Source organism: Dendrobates tinctorius, unplaced genomic scaffold, assembly GCF_039654945.1.
Source record: "Dendrobates tinctorius isolate UK_male_01 unplaced genomic scaffold, ASM3965494v1 ptg000201l, whole genome shotgun sequence".
In the NCBI taxonomy this organism is placed as follows: Eukaryota; Metazoa; Chordata; class Amphibia; order Anura; family Dendrobatidae; genus Dendrobates; species Dendrobates tinctorius.
The window spans coordinates 17,444,210-17,463,704 of NW_027361868.1; the positions used below are offsets into that span (position 1 = coordinate 17,444,210).

General features: G+C 41.7%; 1 protein-coding gene across 1 annotated transcript in view; it reads right to left on the reverse strand.

Moving 5' to 3' along the window:
* LOC141056974 (tRNA (32-2'-O)-methyltransferase regulator THADA-like) overlaps nucleotides 1-19,495 on the reverse strand; it is a 541,174-nt gene that overhangs the window by 20,843 nt on the left and 500,836 nt on the right. The gene's annotated exons all lie outside the window — the stretch shown is intronic.

The window sequence follows — 19,495 nt, forward strand, 5'->3', positions numbered from 1 at the left end:
GATGCTCCTTCCCTTCCGAGCAAACAAAGAGTAGATTTCCACCACATATGGGGTATCGGCGTGCTCAGGAGAAATTGCACAAGAAATTTTAGGGTCCATTTTCTATTGTTACCCTTATGGAAATAAAAAAAAAAAACTGGGTCTAAATAAAATTTTTTGCAAAAAAAAGTTAAATGTTCATTTTTTCCTTCCACATTGCTTCAGTTCCTGTGAAGTACATAAAGGGTTAATAAACTTCTTGACGCTGGTTTTGAGAACCTTGAGGGGTGCAGTTGTTTTTTAGAATGGTGTCACTTTTGGGTATTTTTTGTCATATAAAACCCTCAAAGTAACTTCAAATGAGATGTGGTCCCTTTTTGTAAATTTTGTTGGAAACGAGAAATCGTTTGTTGGAAACGAGAAATCGCTAGTCATCTTTTAACCCTTATTACTGCCTATCAAAAAAAAATGTTTCAAAAATTGTGCTGATGTAAAACTGACACATGGGAAATGTTATATAGTAACTATTTTGTGTGACATGACAGATTTAAGGGCACAAAAATTAAGTTTGAAAATTGCAAAATTTTCTGATTTTTTTTCACAAATAAACATATCGAACAGATTTTACCACTATCATGAAGTACAATGTCACGAACAAAAAACCCCAGTCTGTTTAAAATGACTGTTCAAACTAAGCACAGCGGCTTGGTACACCCTTAATGAGGCCAAACAGTTCAGTGCCTCTTCCCACCTATCTCCACCGTCCTCTGGCTCCTGATAAGAGGAGGGCAGAGATAGATGAAAAGAAAGGTGAGAAGAGGCGCTGAACCGCTCCACCACACCAAGAGTGCACATGTGCTTGGTTTGAACAGTTTTTTTTTTTTGCTGATAGACTCCTTTTATCTGAAAAAAATATGCATGACAGCCTTACTCCGACTGTAATATATACAACATACTGCAAACAATCCAGTTAAATATGAGTATACAGTCACTATAACCAAGCCAATATGGAGACCATCAACTCCGCTGTGCATGCCAGCACACACAGACCTGGGGGTCTTCACCTCCATGGGTCCTGATACCACAGCAGTTATGTTTTTCGGATATATTTCTCAGTAATGAAGAGAAGATTTCACATGTTTACTACTATCTCCAATCTACACAGAAATGTTTGTCAGCAAATATTTGTTTTAAAAGTCCAAAGCGCAGTAGAAAAAGTCCAGGGAGAGGGCAATATGTGGGTTAAAGGGAACCTGTCACCTCCTAAAAAAGCCATTGACCTGCAGACATACAGTTGTGGCCAAAAGCATTGACACCCCTGCAAATCTGTCAGATAATACTCAGTTTCTTCCAGAAAATGATTGCAAACACAAATTCTTTGGTATTATAACTTCATTTAATTTGTCTTAAATGAAAAAACACAAGAGAGAATGAAGCAAAAAGCAAAACATTGATCATTTCACACAAAACTCCAAAAATGGGCCAGACAAAAATATTGGCACCCTCAGACTAATACTTGGTTGCACAACCTTTAGCCAAAATAACTGCGACCAACCGCTTCCAGTAACCATCAATGAGTTTCTTACAATGCTCTGCTGGAATTTTAGACCATTCTTCTTTGGCAAACTGCTCCAGGTCCCTGATATTTGAAGGGTGCCTTCTCCAAACTGCCATTTTTAGATCTCTCCACAGGTGTTCTATGGGATTCAGGTCTGGACTCATTGCTGGTCACCTTAGAAGTCTCCAGTGCTTTCTCTCAAACCATTTTCTAGTGCTTTTTGAAGTGTGTTTTGGGTCATTGTCCTGTTGGAAGACCCATGACCTCTGAGGGAGACCCAGCTTTCTCACACTGGGCCCTACATTATGCTGCAAAATTTGTTGGTAGTCTTCTGACTTCATAATGCCATGCACACGGTCAAGCAGTCCAGTGCCAGAGGCAGCAAAGCAACCCCAAAACATCAGGGAACCTCCGCCATGTTTGACTGTAGGGATCGTGTTTTTTTCTTTGAATGCCTTTTTTTCTCCTGTTAACTCCATGTTGACGCCTTTGCCCAAAAAGCTCTACTTTTGTCTCATCTGACCAGAGAACATTCTTCCAAAACATTTTAGGCTTTTTCAGGTAAGTTTTGGCAAACTCCAGCCTGGCTTTTTTGTGTCTCGGGGTAAGAAGTGGGGTCTTCCTGGGTCTCCTACCATACAGTCCCTTTTCATTCAGACGCCGACGGATAGTACGGGTTGACACTGTTGCACCCTCAGACTGCAGGGCAGCTTGAACTTGTTTGGATGTTAGTCGAGGTTCTTTATCCAACATCTGCACAATCTTGCGTTGAAATCTCTTGTCAATTTCTCTTTTCCGTCCACATCTAGGGAGGTTAGCCACAGTGCCATGGGCTTTAAACTTCTTGATGACACTGCACACGGTAGACACAGGAACATTCAGGTCTTTGGAGATGGACTTGTAGCCTTGAGATTGCTCATGCTTCCTCACAATTTGGTTTCTCAAGTCCTCAGACAGTTCTTTGCTCTTCTTTCTTTTCTCCATGCTCAATGTGGTACACACAAGGACACAGGACAGAGGTTGAGTCAACTTTAATCCATGTCAACTGGCTGCAAGTGTGATTTAGTTATTGCCAACACCTGTTAGGGGCCACAGGTAAGTTACAGGTGCTGTTAATTACACAAATTAGAGAAGCATCACATGATTTTTCGAACAGTGCCAATTCTTTTGTCCACCCTCTTTCTTATGTTTGGTGTGGAATTATATCCAATTTGGCTTTAGGACAATTCTTTTTGTGTTTTCATTTAAGACAAATTAAATGAAGATAATAATAACAAAGAATTTGTGTTTGCAATCATTTTCAGGAAGAAACTGAGTATTATCTGACAGAATTGCAGGGGTGTCAATACTTTTGGCCACAACTGTAAATGTTAGTTTCTTCAATCGTGCAGAAATTCCCAAAATCCTAAAGGGTTCAATAACACTTTTTTTTAGCACGTATATACGCTATTTAAATATCCATCTTTACAATTTTTACCTCTTTTAGGTGACAGGATAAATACTTATATTACGGTTGGCTTTTATTACGTTCTGGCACTTCCAAGTAACGTGGTACTCTGAGTGAAATGAATAGGACAAATTTCTTTTTGAGAACAAGCTACTGTTGAGTTTCTGAGCCGGGCGGAAATTAATCAAGACAAGCTTTCTTTTTAATTTCCCTGTTCATGCTAGAAGAAACATATTTTCACAGCATGTGTACATGTGCGTACACGCACGGCTCCGAGAGTCTCATCTATCACTGGGTTGATGTTGGAAAGGTGTGAAATATTATGTTTCTTCATTGAAGAGCCATCCTCATCTCGAGGGGTATAGTTTTCTTGGTGTGAATGATAAAAGCGGTATTCAGTCTTAAGCAGTTTAAGTCTTTAGCGGTTTTAGTCTTAAGCAGGTGCCAGACATCTGTGTTTAACAGTCTGTATGCAAGTACCGGCAGCGGTATACGCCTATAAGGCCGTTGAGGTCGGGTCACAAGACACTATGGCAGCTCCGTGCATAGCAGTCCATTCTTGGACTGCAAGACACAGGTGTGTGAAACCTACTGATTTTGGCTGATTTATATGTAGGGGCCCTCCTGACGAAAGATGATGGAGGAAAAAAGGACTGGAACGTTGGATTATCCCTAATTCTATTGCTCTTGAGAATATAAAGCCTGTCTAGATGACCTAATAACTATTCTGAACACATGTACGCTCAGTTAAGCTCAGGGTACATGAGCATAAGGTTGGCGGGGAGAGATTGCGGTCAGCAGGTATCTATGGCCAGCCTAAGAATATCAGTGACAAGGAGTCAATTACCTTTACAGATTGATCTATAAGTCAGTGAAAAAGATATTCAGTCTGACTTGGATTTTTATCTTTAGGAGTCCGGTGGGCGGTCCTATTCAGTGATTGACAACTTACCGCTATAGTGGTCAACCACTTATTTGGAACAGCCACAAGACTCCTAAGGAGAGAAATACCTTCACACTGAATGAACCTGTAGCACGCTGCTTACAGATAGGATTTCATGTACAACCTGTCAGACTAAGGATCGTGGAGGTCAGAAACGTATTGCCTAGAAAAAAATGGATCTTTTAAAAAAGGAGTAAATAAAATGCGGATATCTTTTTAACAGGAGAGAATGAGTGCCGTTTTTTATCTTTGGATCTACTTGCTAGTTTTCTTTTAAGGTATAAAATTGTATATGGAAGTGTCTTTTAAAGGGGTCTCTCCAGGCTTGGTACAAAATTCTGAAGCCACTCTGTGTGACTGAAGACTGCCGAATTATGACAGCGTTCGCACATTGTCGCGATCTTCCAATATTCCCGATGTCCTGATTTAGCAGCCACATAGCATGACTGCACACCTTTGTCTCAAGCCTAGACAAGCCTAGCTTTAAGGTCACTGATTTGATTTATGCTGAGGGCTGGAGAAGCAGCAGATACACTCGCTCCTGTGATAAAACAGGCAAGGAAAGGTGTTACCCCCAAAAAAAAAGCAGCAGTTGCAATCCCCTGCTGTTTCTTCTGTAAACTCACTTTTTATATGTGACTTATACTACCTCCCTGGCCTGGAGCTGTGGTATGTACATGGTCAGGCATTACACAGTACACAGCAGGGACACATTTATAAGATTATCTCAGCACAGGAACATTTTTTTAACACATCCAATTCTAGAACTGATTATTGTTCCAAGATCCATTGAATGAAGTGTACTTTGCTCATAGGACAACCCACTTAACACTGGTAGCCTTGGGACACCCAGAAATAATCACAAGTACAACATTTCTCATAAGGCTATACTACCTTACTATGTATGTCCATAAATTAAGAAATAATCCATTTATGTCCCCAAGATATGCCATAGGTCTCATTTCTTGAGAATGTATCTTGCTGCTATGAATGCAGAGGTAGATTCACATGTGTGTCTCTCTCTATTCACTTTTATGGTGTTGCTGAAAAAAGAGCCAGGCGAGCATTCTTGGGAATTTTCAGAACAATAAATTAGAAAGCCAAATCACGGAAAACTACTCCAGCTCATTGGTACCAGTAGGAAAAAGATAAGGATATCCAGACGTTTTTTGGCTAAAAAAAATTCAAAAAATTTTAATTTATAGATTGAATATAACAGAACATTCCCAGTAATATAGAAAAATATAAGAATGTGAGAGATTAGTAATGGATTCTCAGTCCTTTCTCCTGGATCAGAACGCTCATAGAAAAAAATGGACGCGGATGCTAATCTCTCCTTTTGTGGAAAGCCGAGGCGATTCCACTTGTAATGTGGCACAATGCTACCCACTCCTGCCATGACAAATGTCCATTCCCACATGCCATACGTCTGGATTGTACCATTAAATATGTAATTTATTTGAAAATTGATCATAAGATGAGTTTTTTTTTATTAAATATTTTTATTCAAAAGACTTTCCACTTTACAAAAACTAAGATAATATCTTTATTGAAATTGATTCTGATATGTTCCTGCGGTCTGGATCCATAATATAATGACAGAGTCTCCTCTCTGCGCTGACAGTCAATGCTGCAGACAATCCATTCCCATGGAGGCTTAAATTAGAAATAAACTGCTCAAATCGCTCTTTACAGGGAATGCAGACAGCAGATTTATGAAGTATTACATGTGGTTTCTGCATTATTGTCATTGTGGTCCCGGCGCTCCAATTATATAGTCCAGAGGTGGCTTCCAGCCAAAGATATTCCCCAATCGTAAGAAATCAGGCGACCTCCGTATAAGTACAATATCCTTTAAAACAAGGACTGGATGGATTTCTTATATTAATTCTCTTGAAGTATTTGTTTGTTTCCACTAGGGATGTCATGGAAAATTATACAAGAAGAGGTTCCTCCTGGGTTGCAGCCTCTGTTCTGTGACACTGTAGTGTCTAATGTGCTTTTGGCCCCCATCCCGACCCCCTCGCTGTGACCTTGTTTCTTTCTCAGAGATCTGCAATTTCCTGCAGGATCTTCAGTTTTATTTTCAGACACTACTTGTCTGTCCACAGTGCCTTCTTCATATTCAGTGCTCCCCGGAGGGACATTTATCAGGAGCTCCCAATCTGAAGTTTCCATCAATCTTGATTATTGTTAGGGTTGATATATATATATATATATATATATATATCATATAAATATTATATATATACATACACACACAGTTGTGCTCATAAGTTTACATACCCCGGCAGAATTTTTGCTTTCTTGGCCTTTTATCATTTTATCAGAGAATTTGAATAACACCAAAACTTTTTCTCCACTCATGGTTAGTGGTTGGGTGAAGCCATTTATTGTCAAACTATTGTGTTTTCTCTTGTTAAATCATAATGACAACCCAAAACATCCAAATGTCCCTGATCAAAAGTTCACATACCCTGGTGATTTTGGCCTGATAACATGCACAGAAGTTGACACAAATGGGTTTGACTGGCTACTAAAGGTAACATCCTCACCTGTGACCCGTTTGCTTGCTTGTTGTAATCAGTGTGTATGCATAAAAGCTGAGTGAATTTCTGGGATCCAGACAGACTCTTGTATCTTTCATCCAGCCACTGATGTTTCTGGATTATGAGTCATGGGGAAAGCAAAAGAATTGTCAATGGATTTACGGGAAAAGGTAGTTGAACTATATAAAACAGGAAAGGGATATAAAAAGATATCCAAGGAATTGATAATGCCAGTCAGTGGCATTCAGACTGTGATTAGCAAATGGAAAAATCAGGGGCTCTGTAAAAACAAAACCATGGTCAGGTAGACCAGCAAAAATTTTGTCCACAACTGCCAGGGAAATTGTTTGGGATGCTAAGAAAAACCCACAAAAAAATCAGCTGAAATACTGGACTCTCTGAAAACTAGTGGTGTGGCTGTTTCAAGATGCACAATAAGGAGGCACTAGAAGAAAAATGGGCTGCATGGTCAAGTCGCCAGAAGAAAGACACTACTGCGCAAATGTCACAAAGTATCTCACCTATAATATGCAAAACAGCACAGAGACAAGTCTCAAAACTTCTGGAACAAGTTAATTTGGAGTGGTGAGACCAAAATTTAACTTTTTGGCCACAACCATAAAGATTACATTTGGAGAGAGGTCAACAAGGCCTATGGTGATAGGAACACCATTCCTACTGTAAAGCACAGAAGTGGATTGCTGATGTTTTGGGGATGTGTGAGCTACAAAGGCACAGGAAACCTGGTCAAAGTTGAAGGAAAGATGAATGCAGAATGTGATCAGCAAATACAGGAGGCAAATTTGCAATCATCAGCCCGGAAGCTGTGCATGGGACGTACTTGGACGGTCCAACATAACGATCCGAAACACAAAGCCAAGTCGACCTGTGATTAGCTACATCAGAACAAAGTGAAGGTTCTGGAGTGGCCATCTCAGTCTCCTGACCTCAATATCATTGAGCCACTCTGGGGAGATCTCAAGCGTGCAGTTCATGCTAGACAGCTCAGTAATTCACAGGAACTGTAGTTTTTTTTGCCAAGAAGAGTGGGCAGCTTTACCATCTGAGAAAATAAAGAATCTCATCCACAACTACCACAAAAGACTTCAAGCTGTCATTGATGTTAGAGGGGGCAATACACGGTATTAAGAAATGGGGTATATAAACTTTTGATAAGGGTCATTCGGATGTTTTGGGTTGTTATTATGCTTTAAAAAGAGAAAACACAGTAGTTTGACAATAAATGGCTTCACCCAACCACTAACCATGAGTGGAGAAAATGTTTTGGTGTTATTCATATTCTCTGAAAAAAGACCAAGAAAGCAAAAATTCTGCTGGGGTATGAAAACTTGACCACAACTGTATATATATATATATATATATATATACACATATACATACATACATATATATATATATACACACACACACACACACAGCTCTGGCAAAAATTAAGAGACCACTTTCAAAAGTTCAGTTTGTCTGAGTTTTGTCTTTATAGGTATATTTTTGAGTAAAATGTAAATTGTTCTTTTAGTCTACAAACTTCTGACAACATGTCTCCGAATTTCCAAGCAATACATTTTTATTTTTTTTTTTGAAAAGGAGAAATGGTCAAAATAATAAAAAAAAAAAAACAGTGCTTTCAGACCTCAAATAATGCAAAGAAAACAAGTTCATAATCATTTAGATACAACAATACTAATGTTTTAACTCAGGAAGAGTTCAGAAATCAATATTTTCTGGAATAACCATGATTTTTAATCCCAGCTTTCATGCGTCTTGGCATGCTTTCCACCAGTCTTTCACACTGCTTCTGGCACAAAAATGTAAGCAGTTCTTCTTTGTTTGATGGCTTGTGAGTATCCATCATCCTCTTGATTACATTCCAGAGGTTTTCAATGGGGTTCAGGCCCAGAGAATGGGCTGCCCAAGAAAGGGTTTTGGGATGTGGTAGTCTCTTAATTTTTGCCAGAGCTGTATATAGTATAAATATAATGTGATATATACTTTGATCAGCATAAATTATACACCTTAAAGAATTGCTAGAAACCTGTTACTCTGCACACCGAAAAAAGTAATTATTTTTTAACAAATCTATTCAAGACCATGTTGCAAAAAGGAGTACAGTTTAGGCCAGGTTCACATAGCGTTTGGCATTCCGTTTAACGGATTGCGTTACATCGCGGCATTAACGCGATTTAGCGCATCCGTTAACGCTGCCATACACTCCCATTGCCAAGCACATCACTAACGCATGTCATAAGCGGCATGCATTAGCGATGTGCCGTCATTCTGTGACGGACCCTCGGACGCGGTCTGCAGCGTTCAAGGATCCGTCACTGCTAACGCAGATGGAGCATCTGCGCTAGCGCGATCGCTAAACCCGGTCAGAATATGAGTAGCGTTAACGCAGTCCGTTTAACGCATGCGGTGAACGGACTGCATTAATGCTATGTGAACCTGGCCTTATTATCAAAGCTAAAGATTAGACTGCAAAATTTTAATGAACAATAATTCAACCACAGATAAGTCTAATTATTTATAAATAGGTGTCCAGTAAATAGTTGACTAGAAGGGTGTGTGCACACGCTGCGGATTGTGCTGCGGAATTTTCAGCGCGGATTTGGGTAAGAATACAAGGACAGAACAATGGAAAGGACACCATTGTAGGCATTTACTACAGGCCTCCTGTGCAAGCTGAAGATATGGATGAACTCTTTATGCACCAAATGGCCAAGTTCTCCAAGAAATATGACATAGTTGTCATGGGAGATTTCAACTATCCAGACATTTGTTGGGAATCTCTCTCAGGCAAAACTAACAGGTCAAGGAAATTCTTATCCTCTCTTGCTGACAACTTTATCTTCCAAAAGGTAGGGGAGAAAACAAGGGGAACTGCTACCTTGGATCTAATCCTTATAAACAGGGAGGAAATGGTTGAGGAGGTAAAAGTGGCTGGGACCCTAGGAGGTAGCGACCATGCTATTTTAGAATTTTGGATAACTAGAGGAGGAAGACCTGTGAAGACTCAGACGTCAAGGTTAGATTTCAGAAAGGCAGATTTTAAGGGATTCAGAAAGAGAATTGGAGGGATCCAATGGCTGGATATCCTTAAGGACAAAAATGTCCAGAAATGATGGGAAATCTTGAAAAATGAAATTCTCAAAGCACAATCGTTAACAATTCCGAAAAGAGGGAAGAATAGGAAGCATTTAAGGAAACCAGGATGGATGAACACAGAACTTAAGCACATGCTAAAAAGGAAGAAAATGTTTATAAAATGGAAAGAGGGAGGCAAATCTAAAGAAGAATATAATGCTGTCTGCAGTACCTGCAGGGCACGAATCAGATTAGCTAAAGCTGACAATGAATTGAGGCTTGCAAGAGATGTCAAAAGCAATAATAAAGGATTTTGGGGATATGTCAAAAGTAAAAGAAAAGTCATAGATGCTAGAGGATTTTTAAAGGATGAAAAAAATGATGACATGGTAAGACAGGATGTTGAGAAGGCCGAACTTTTAAATTCCTATTTTGCATCTGTTTTCTCTCAGAAGGGAAATGTAACAATTGTTAACTACTAAGTCATGTCAGACTAGCTTAATTTCCTTCTATGACAGAATCACTGATTGGGTGGATCAGGGAAATGCTGTAGATATAGTATATCTTGACTTCAGCAAAGCATTTGACAAAGTCTCTCATACAATCCTTATTGAAAAAAATGACTAAGTATGGAATTGGCAAGGCAACTGTTAGGTGGATTCATAACTGGCTTAGTGATCGGACCCAAAGAGTGGTCGCAAATGGCTGCACATCCAGTTGGAAGAATGTCTCAAGTGGGGTACCACAGGGCTCTGTCCTGGGCCCTGTATTGTTCAACATCTTTATCAACGATTTAGATGAAGGAATTGAGGGTAAACTAATTAAATTTGCTGATGACACAAAGCTAGGAGGGATAGCTAATACTAGAGAAGAGAGAGAAGATTCAAAAAGATATAAATAAACTGGAGCAGTGGGCAGCAACTAACAGAATGGTTTTTAACAGGGAAAAATGCAAAGTACTACATCTGGGCAATAAAAATGAAAAAAGCATATATAGAATGGGAGGAATAGGGCTAAGCAACAGCACATGTGAAAAAGACTTGGGTATACTAATAGATCACAGACTGAATGAGTCAACAATGTGATACAGCAGCAAAAAAGGAAAATGCAGTTCTAGGATGTATTAACAGAAGCATACAGTCTAGATCACGTGAAGTCATTATTGCCCTCTACTCCTCTTTGGTCAGACCTCATCTGGAATACTGTGTCCAGTTTTGGGCACCACATTTTAAAAAAGACATCAACAAACTGGAGCAAGTTCAGAAAGAGCAACCAGAATGGTGACCGGTCTGCAAACCCTGTCTTATGAGGAAAGGTTGCAGGATTTGGGAATGTTTAGCTTGCAAAAAAGAAGACTGAGAGGAGACTTAATAACGGTCTACAAATATCTCAAGGGCTGTCACATTGCAGAAGGATCATGTTTATTCTCATTTGCACAAGGAAAGACTAGAAGCAATGGGATGAAACTGAATGGTAGGATACACAGATTAGATATTAGAAAAAACTTTTTGAGTTAGAGTGATCAATGAGTGGAACAGGCTGCCACGAGAGGTGGTGAGTTCTCCTTCAATAGAAGTCTTCAAACAGAGGCTGGACAGACATCTGTCTGGGATGATTTAGCGAATCCTGCTTTGAGCAGTGGGTTGGACCAGATGGCCCAGGAGGTCCCTTCCAACTCTAGGATACTATGATTCTAAATCCGCAGGTAAAACCGCAGGTCAAAAGACCTGCGGTTTATCTGCAAATATTCTGCGGTTTAGCCTGTGGGTTTCCCCTGCGGTTTGACATCTGCCATGGAGCAGGTGCCAAACCGCAGCGGAATTCGTACAAAGAATTGACATGCTGCAGATTTGAAACCGCAGCAAATCTGTGCGGAAAATTCCGCACCGTGTGAACTACGGATTTCATTTTCCATTGAATATAATGGTACGGATCCGCAGCAGAATCTGCAGCGTGTGCACACACCCTAAAAGGATATTACTTAACAAAAGAAAACCACTTCCCATTTCATGCTGTCAGCAATGGCACCACAAGGAAGAGAAATGTCACAAGACCGGAGAAAGAAAAGGGCCTGGCTGTAGACAATGGACTTTTTTAATGTGTTTCAGGTGTAAACTGTCCCATCTGAGGTATGTGGGACGGTCTGTTGGCTTCCGATACACCGATGTCTGGATTGAACCATTTTGAATTTTTATGGTGGTATCCAGAAAGTTGATTTCCGTTTTTGAGTGACCCAATTTCAGGTTTATTGTGGGTTGAAATGTATTGAATTTATCATTAAATTTAAGAAGTTCTGAAGACTCACTACAGAATCTGAAGAATCTGCTCCAAACAAGTTGAGGGCACCAGGCCTCTGATCTTACTTGGATATTGGGGCTATAAAACTTTCACACCAGTAATCTAATCCAATTAAAGGGAATCTGTCACCACTTTTTTGGGCTACCAGGTAAAAATATCATTCAATTTAATGTCACCTGTGCATTACACAAGTACTTTTGATACCCCATGAATCCCCACGTATGATCCATAAATACCTTTTTTTATTCCTCCCCCGTTGTATGTTAATATGGTCGGTCTGGTCCAATGGGCATGGCATATTTTCCATCTCTCCCCCCCTCCTCACTTGCTCTACACAATCCTTTTGGTGAATTTCTGCGATCGCGTACAGTTTTTGCGCATGTGCATTCAAATGGCCTCTTGTGCGTGCGCAGTATGCTTTGCCCATTTGATTATCTTGTTTTTCACATTGAGAACATTATTTTTTCAACTGGCTAACACGGTACCAAACCCCTTTTTTTCTTTTAAATGATCCAAAACACACATCTAAGGTCACTGTTACATTTCTGAAGAGAGTGAACGTGATTCAGTGGCCAAGTGTCTCCTGATTCGAACCCAAACACCTATGCGGAATTCTGAAGAGACCAGTTGTCATCACTCTCCATCCAGTGTCCGGGCTCTAAAAGAGGTTGTTCTTGAAGAATGCAAAAAGCCAAGTGTTGCAATATGTCGCTAACTCGTTCATTCCATGTCTAGAAGACTTGGAGTTGTCCTTAGAAATCATGGAGGTCACACAAAGTACTAGACATAGTAGTTTTTGAAGTGGGGTGTACTCTTTTTTTTCCATAAACTAAGTTGAGTAAAACTGAAGATTTTGTAATGAAAGTTATGTTACTAACCTTTCATGTAATCGGTTAAATATAAGCTTTATGAAACTCATTCTTGTCCACATTTTGGAAATTGTTCTTGTGGTCAGTGTGATGTACATTATACTATATGTTATATAGTAGCCAAAATATCTAAAAATATGGAGAATTTAAGACTTTGGATATGGAAAGTAACTGATAGTCCCCCTATGACCATGCACTTAAATGGGTTTTCCTAGAATAAATATTTAGTGTCCGACCACTGAGGATCCAATATCTGGAATGGAAAGTATAAAGTTTGTGGGAGTAACGGAGATGGCCAAATGCTGTACCTTAGACAAGTGATAACTTTCAATTCTGGAGAAAACCCCCTTTAAATGTTTTGACAGTCCCTGTTCATATGCCCTTGGTAACTATTACCATATATTTGCTGGGAAACAGAGGTGCTATGAAGAATGGCTTTGGAGGACTTGACCATTTACTTCATGGTTACCCCTTCATTTAAAAATGGCTTTGTGAGGGTTGAGCTTTAGTGGTTGGACCCAGTGATAATTATTCAACATGTGGTTCTTCAGGAGTCAACAGGTGATTAAAAACAATACAACTTGTAGAGAATAGCCACAAACTTTGCTAAAGCCCCCGTCACACACAGTGAGATAGCTGCTGAGTCACAAGTTTTGTGACGCAACAGCGATCTCACCAGCAATATCGCTGTGTGTGACAGGTATCAGCGACCGGCACCTGTTATGAATGAGTCACCGGAGGAGGAAAAAACAAAAATGCAAGCTAAGGCCAGAAAACCGGAGAGGTTGGTAGCTAGCGGATTGCAGACCCCTGATCCTATTCACAACAACTAACAGTAGCCATGGAGCGTTCCTACGGTGGTCCTAGACGCCTCTTCACAGCCGGAGAACTAAATAAGCCTAAAAAAAGAAAGGGGAAATCTAAACTTCCCCTGAGCAGACCCCAAAGCAATAGACAGCCCCCAACATGTATTGTCGGTGAAAACAGATGAATGCACAAACACAGACAGAAAGACAGGCAGAGCAAACGATGGGGCCCAACTAACTAGATAGGAAAGGACAGAAAAGATGCTGGCTGCAATCCGCAAAAACCCTACCAAAAATGTCCCAACACGTCTGATAGGAAAAACGACCCTGAAGTCACTAGACTTCAAAATCCCTATATCAGTACTCCGATATATTCTGAAGACAGAGCAAAAGAGATTTAACCGATCAGGGACAAAAAATGGAAATTCAGCAGAGCCCCAGCCGGGGCTGGCAGAACACAAAACTAAGCAAATCAGACAAAATCTCATGGAACAATAACAGAGCAAAACTTAGCTTTAGAAGACAGGAACTGAACTGGAGGCCAGAGCTCAGAGCAGAGAAATCACCAGCAACCCTACAGGGCGTCGGCTGCCTTATATCCACTCAGAGATTCCGGATGTCCAATCGCAATCCACCTGTTCAGGTGACAGGTTTCTCCCATCCAAATCAGTTTCACCACCTCCTTTCACCAGCAGAGGGAGTTCATCGGACATCAAAGGTGAACGAGAAAATGAGCTCACAACAGGCCCCCCTGCCGGGTATCGCAGATTGTGCTCAAAAGACCTGGACTTTTTTTATCGTTGGTCTCCCGCTGGCCAGCAATGCATCGCTGCGTGTGGCAGGCAGGAAAGCAACGATCAGCGAGCTCCCAGCTCGTATCCAAGGTAAACAGCGGGTTTCTAAGCGCCGCGCGTCGCTTAGAAACCCGCAGTGTACCTTAGATACCAGCGCGCTTGTGCAGGGAGCTGGTAACCAAGGTAAACACCGGGTTTCTAAGTGCCGCGCGGCGCTTAGAAACCCGATGTTTACCTTGGTTACCAGCTCCCTGCACCAGCGCGCTGGTATCTAAGGTACACAGCGACGCGCGCGCTCGTCGTCGCTGGTACTGATTGCTGGTGAAGCTGCCTGTTTGACAGCTCAACAGCGATCATGTAGCGACACACCAGCGATCCTGACAAGTTCATATCCTTGTCGGGATCGCTGGTGAGTCGCTTTGTGTGACAGGGCCCTTAAGGCCCCGTCACACACAGCGATCTCGCTAACGAGATGGCTGATTTTGTGACGCCACAGCGATTTCGCCAGCGAGATCGCTGTGTGTGATGGGGATCAGCGACCGGCCCCCCTGCCGGGTATTGCTGATCGTGCTCGATATGCCTGGGCCATTTTTTGTTCGCTGGTCTCCCGCTGGCCAGCACGCATCGCTGTGTGTGGCAGTGAGAGACCAGCGATCAGCGACGCTGGTTTCTAATGTAAACATCGGGTATCCAGGAGCCGCAGCTTCTGGATACCGGCGTACACACTGGTTTCCAAGGTAAACAGCGGGTATCCAGGAGCCGTGCGGCTCTTAGATACCCGATGTTTACCTTGGAAACCAGCGTGTACTCCGGTTTCCAAGGTAAACATCGGGTATCCAAGAGCCGCGGCTCCTGGATACCCGATGTTTACATTAGAAACCAGCGTGTACGCTGGTCCTGATCGCTGGAGGGGCCGTCTATGTGACAGCTTACCAGCGATCAGCCTAACGATGTCCCAGCGATCCCATCCATGTCGGATCGTTGGTGGGATCGATGGGACATCGTTATGTGTAACGGGGGCTTTAGAGTCTGAGGCAAAGTTGTGGCTAAGTATTAGGCAAACAATACACAAGTACTAGAAAAGAATATGGTCGGGATGTAGGCTGAGATCAGAAAAATGCTAACATCATCCAGTGGCAGAAATAACTGAAAAGCCAAATGTGGACTAAGAAAGCAGGAGGATGGTCAAAACACAGGGGCGAAGCCATCAAGAAGGAATGTAGAGGACTAGAGACCATCATGTTGCTTATCAATCCAAGAAGACTGATGGGCAGCAAAGACCTGGCCCTGGATCGGTGAGTAAAAGTATCCAGGTAATAGACCAGGAATAGACAGGCAAGTATGACGTCTGCCAATCCAAGCATGAAGATTTATGGGATGCAGTCTAATATCTCAGCACACTGAAGCCTGTAACATTCACGATGGCGAGTTTCTGATGAAGCGATCTGTATATTGTGGGAGTAAACACATGAATAGAAAGAAAACATATATATTGTACATTATCTGTATTCTGTCCAAGCATGCTCAAGTGCTATCATAGAGGGAGTATATTGATCCAGCTGGACTGATTATTGTACGGCGTTTTGCCCATCAGATTATCACTGGTTACAAGAAAGGACACCAATACATGTGAACAGAAGAAAGAAAATCCCTGGCAGACATCAAAGAGCGCAATTAATTTTGCTCATTAGAAGAAATTTGGCTTCACAACGCTGTTTGAACTGACCCTTGTTGCTGCCTTATCTTGGGCTGGCAGCAGAACAAAAAAACAGGTCCAGGCATTATGGACGGGACCTTTGGCAATGTAAATTCTGACCTCTCCTACTGGCCTTGGTACAATCAGTTACTCTGTGTTTTTCAGTACTTTATCGGGGACAGAGTTGGCAAGACACGGCCTCTTGCAAAAGGGGAGAAGATAAAAAAAAAAAAAAATTGGTTTGTAAAATATTTACATACCAGAGCTTTTATTTATTTGAAGGCTGGGGCTTAGTTCTGAGGATCTGCTCCCCACACCCTGATGTATGATTATTTACAGCATAATAAACTGCTCATTGTTTAGATAAATACGACTTATAATTTTGCCTCGCTGGCAAAGGTCCAACATGCAATTAGGAAACCGGAGCTGCTCTGAGAATTCTTTAGTTTCAGCATTCTTTGATACTGCTCTTTTGCAGAACACTCGTCTACATTGTTCTGTCCTGTGTCCCCATGACTCACCCCTGAAGTGTGGTATGATGGGAGTTTTGGATCGTCTGCAAGCTTGGTTAAATTGAGCATATCCAACTTTAGGGAAAAAGAAAAAAAATAGGCCACGGTTAAATTAGAGTACACTATTAGAATGGCAAAGACAAGCTGCACCAAGTCAGATGCAATGTCCCTGAGAAATCCAATAAGCTCTGGGGTAAAAGGACTCCTCCTGGAACATGTTCATGATTTAGGTAAAAATCATTTAATAGCTACAAAAAAAAAGAGCCTGAGGTAGCATCACTCTTGTCCGTAGGCTGCATCTGGTATGAGTTAAGATCTATGGGCCCTACATAGATCTCCCTGAGAATCTGCCTCCACAGCTTATTCACATGAAAGGAGGTGCTACCAGAGTGAGACATTTAGGTCAGGAGAGCAGACTGTCAGTCATTACAAGTCTCTCACTGGTAACGCCTCCTTTCATGTAAAATAATCTTTGTAGGTAGATTCTTAGGTCTTGGATATTAGCAGCTCATTCACATATTTAGAAAATGTGGATTTTCTTGGGAATAAGACATTGGATCGCAGATATCAAGGGATCATTTTATTCAACTTTCTATGGTGTACATGCCCATATAGATGGGTTAGGAAATATCCATAAACACAGATTCCGTTTAACACAAGATCGCTGAGATCCGACATAGCCGATACTTCCTGCGATGGCGCTGGATGCGCCTGGCTCTAACACTCTAGACCACCATGTAACGCTTGCTATAATTTGCAAACAGCAATTAAATACAGTACTAGCGACTTCTGATAAAGACCCAGGACGGGTCAAAACATCTTACGTTTTGTGTCGTTTCTACTCTTATTATAGCTGATACTAGCACTGCACAAAAAGCCCCCAATCTACAAGCAATTGGGTTTTGCCTATATTACCCCCACTGGAATATGACAAAATCTGCAACAGAAGCGTTAATGCAGTTAAGAACATTTCCTAAAGTTAATGCCCACGTACATATTACACTAACGTTGGCTGAAGCCGATGGGATCGTCTGACAATGCCATTTTTGGGGGGGCTTCTGACTCCCCCCCCCCCCCGACAGTTGATGTTGGAGGAAAGAAAGATCTGACCTGTTGGATTTCCAGTGGCCGATCCTTTTGTTCTGTGGGAGATAAGCCACTGCCATAAGAATCTGGCAGAGGCTCTTTCAAAGAACACAGGGACATTCGTCCGAGTGTAGACAAAATTTCCTGTGTATGGGAGAATAAGGCGAGATAGCTGCCAATCGATAGCTGTCTAATATGTAAGAGGGGCTTATGATTGGTCATCATAGTGCATCGTATAGAGGAGTCCATGAGTCTAGAATGGGAATGAGTCGCTAGCGGAAATCTCTGTACATCCATTACTGCACCAGTACAGTTTGCACATTTCTTCATTACTTTCCAGTACATATTCTGCTCTTTTCTAGTTTTTCACTTAATGAAACACTTAGTATTAAATGCCTGCAGTCAAAATATATAAGGGAAACCCCCAACCAGCAGCGAGCCCCCACTCTCCAGTCTCACATTAGCAGCTTCTCTTTGATGCTATCACTTGGGAATGTACGGGCTGAAAGCGAAAGACGCCTAATTCATTGCTTTATATATTTACATACCTCTGTTAATTGAAGTTTAACTCCTTCAATGCTTACATCCAAATATACAGTACTATTAATTGTACACATCCTTATGAAGCCCCCGTTTGTTTTGAGCACATGGGAACCACATGATAAAACACAGTCAACAACCATCAATGTGGGCATTCCCAATAATACGCTCGCCATATGTTGTGGTCATCCAGATGCTTCTTGCATTATTGCACTGTAAAGGCAACTTCTATTACACTTTTCCCACTTGGCAGCTGGGGAAAGCTGTATTTTCAGCAACCACATGTATGTGTATATAGCCGTGGATGTGTGTAGAGCCGGTATGGCTGAGCTGAACTTCCAAACAGTCAGCATCTGTCCAGGACATTCGTTGCGAATGAGACCGAGGAGGTAGAAACACAATAGAACAGGTATTTCGATCATTTGACATTAATGACATCACGGATGCCAGGGAAAAGAGAGCCTGAATAGTCAGGAGCACATTATGCCGAAACGATCGCTGCTTCTCTGCAGTCATGTTTATTACTTAAAAATATTTCTGGAATCTGTGCGTTCCAAAACACTGATTCTACTACAATACTGGTGTATGCCCTTATCTCCAGCCTTGACTACTGCAGTATCCTCGCATATGTCCTCCCAGCTAACACTCTCGCACCTCTCCAGTCCATCCTCAGCTCTGATGCCTGACTAATTCACCTCTTTCCTCGCTATTCCTCTGGAAACTCCTCCGTTGGCTTCCAATTAATCCAGTTCTAACTACAAGCATTATCCTACAAAGCCGCCCACCCAATTGCCTCCAAAACTTCTCCCAAGTATCCCTAATTGTTTGGAATTCTGTGCCCCATCATGTTCGATTATTCATATTTGGAACTTACAGACGGAACTTGAAAACTCATTGCTTCAAGAAAGTTACCGCCTGCAATAACCCCTGCTGTCACCTCACCACCACCAGGAGCTGCTGCAGCTCCCTAACTGCTGTCTCCTTCCCCATTTTCTAGTAGTCCAGACCTGCACAATGTGCAGCCCACCAGAGGGTTTGTTGTGGCCTGCAGGAACTGGGGACAGCGTCTTCTTTTCACCTATATATAATGTATTTGCATCTATCAAAGATAAATACATTTGAATACTGTGGCGAAGGGACTGGGGGCAGAGCAGCGCTTGTCAGCCCCACCACGATGTCCAGCAGCATTATGAGGTCCCACCACGAAGTGCAGCAACATGATAAGGTCAGCAGGGTGCCGATGTCATCACACTGCTGCTGGTGCCACTCAGGCAGCGTGTACCCATAAGTGCTCCATGGAGGAGAGGAAGACTAAA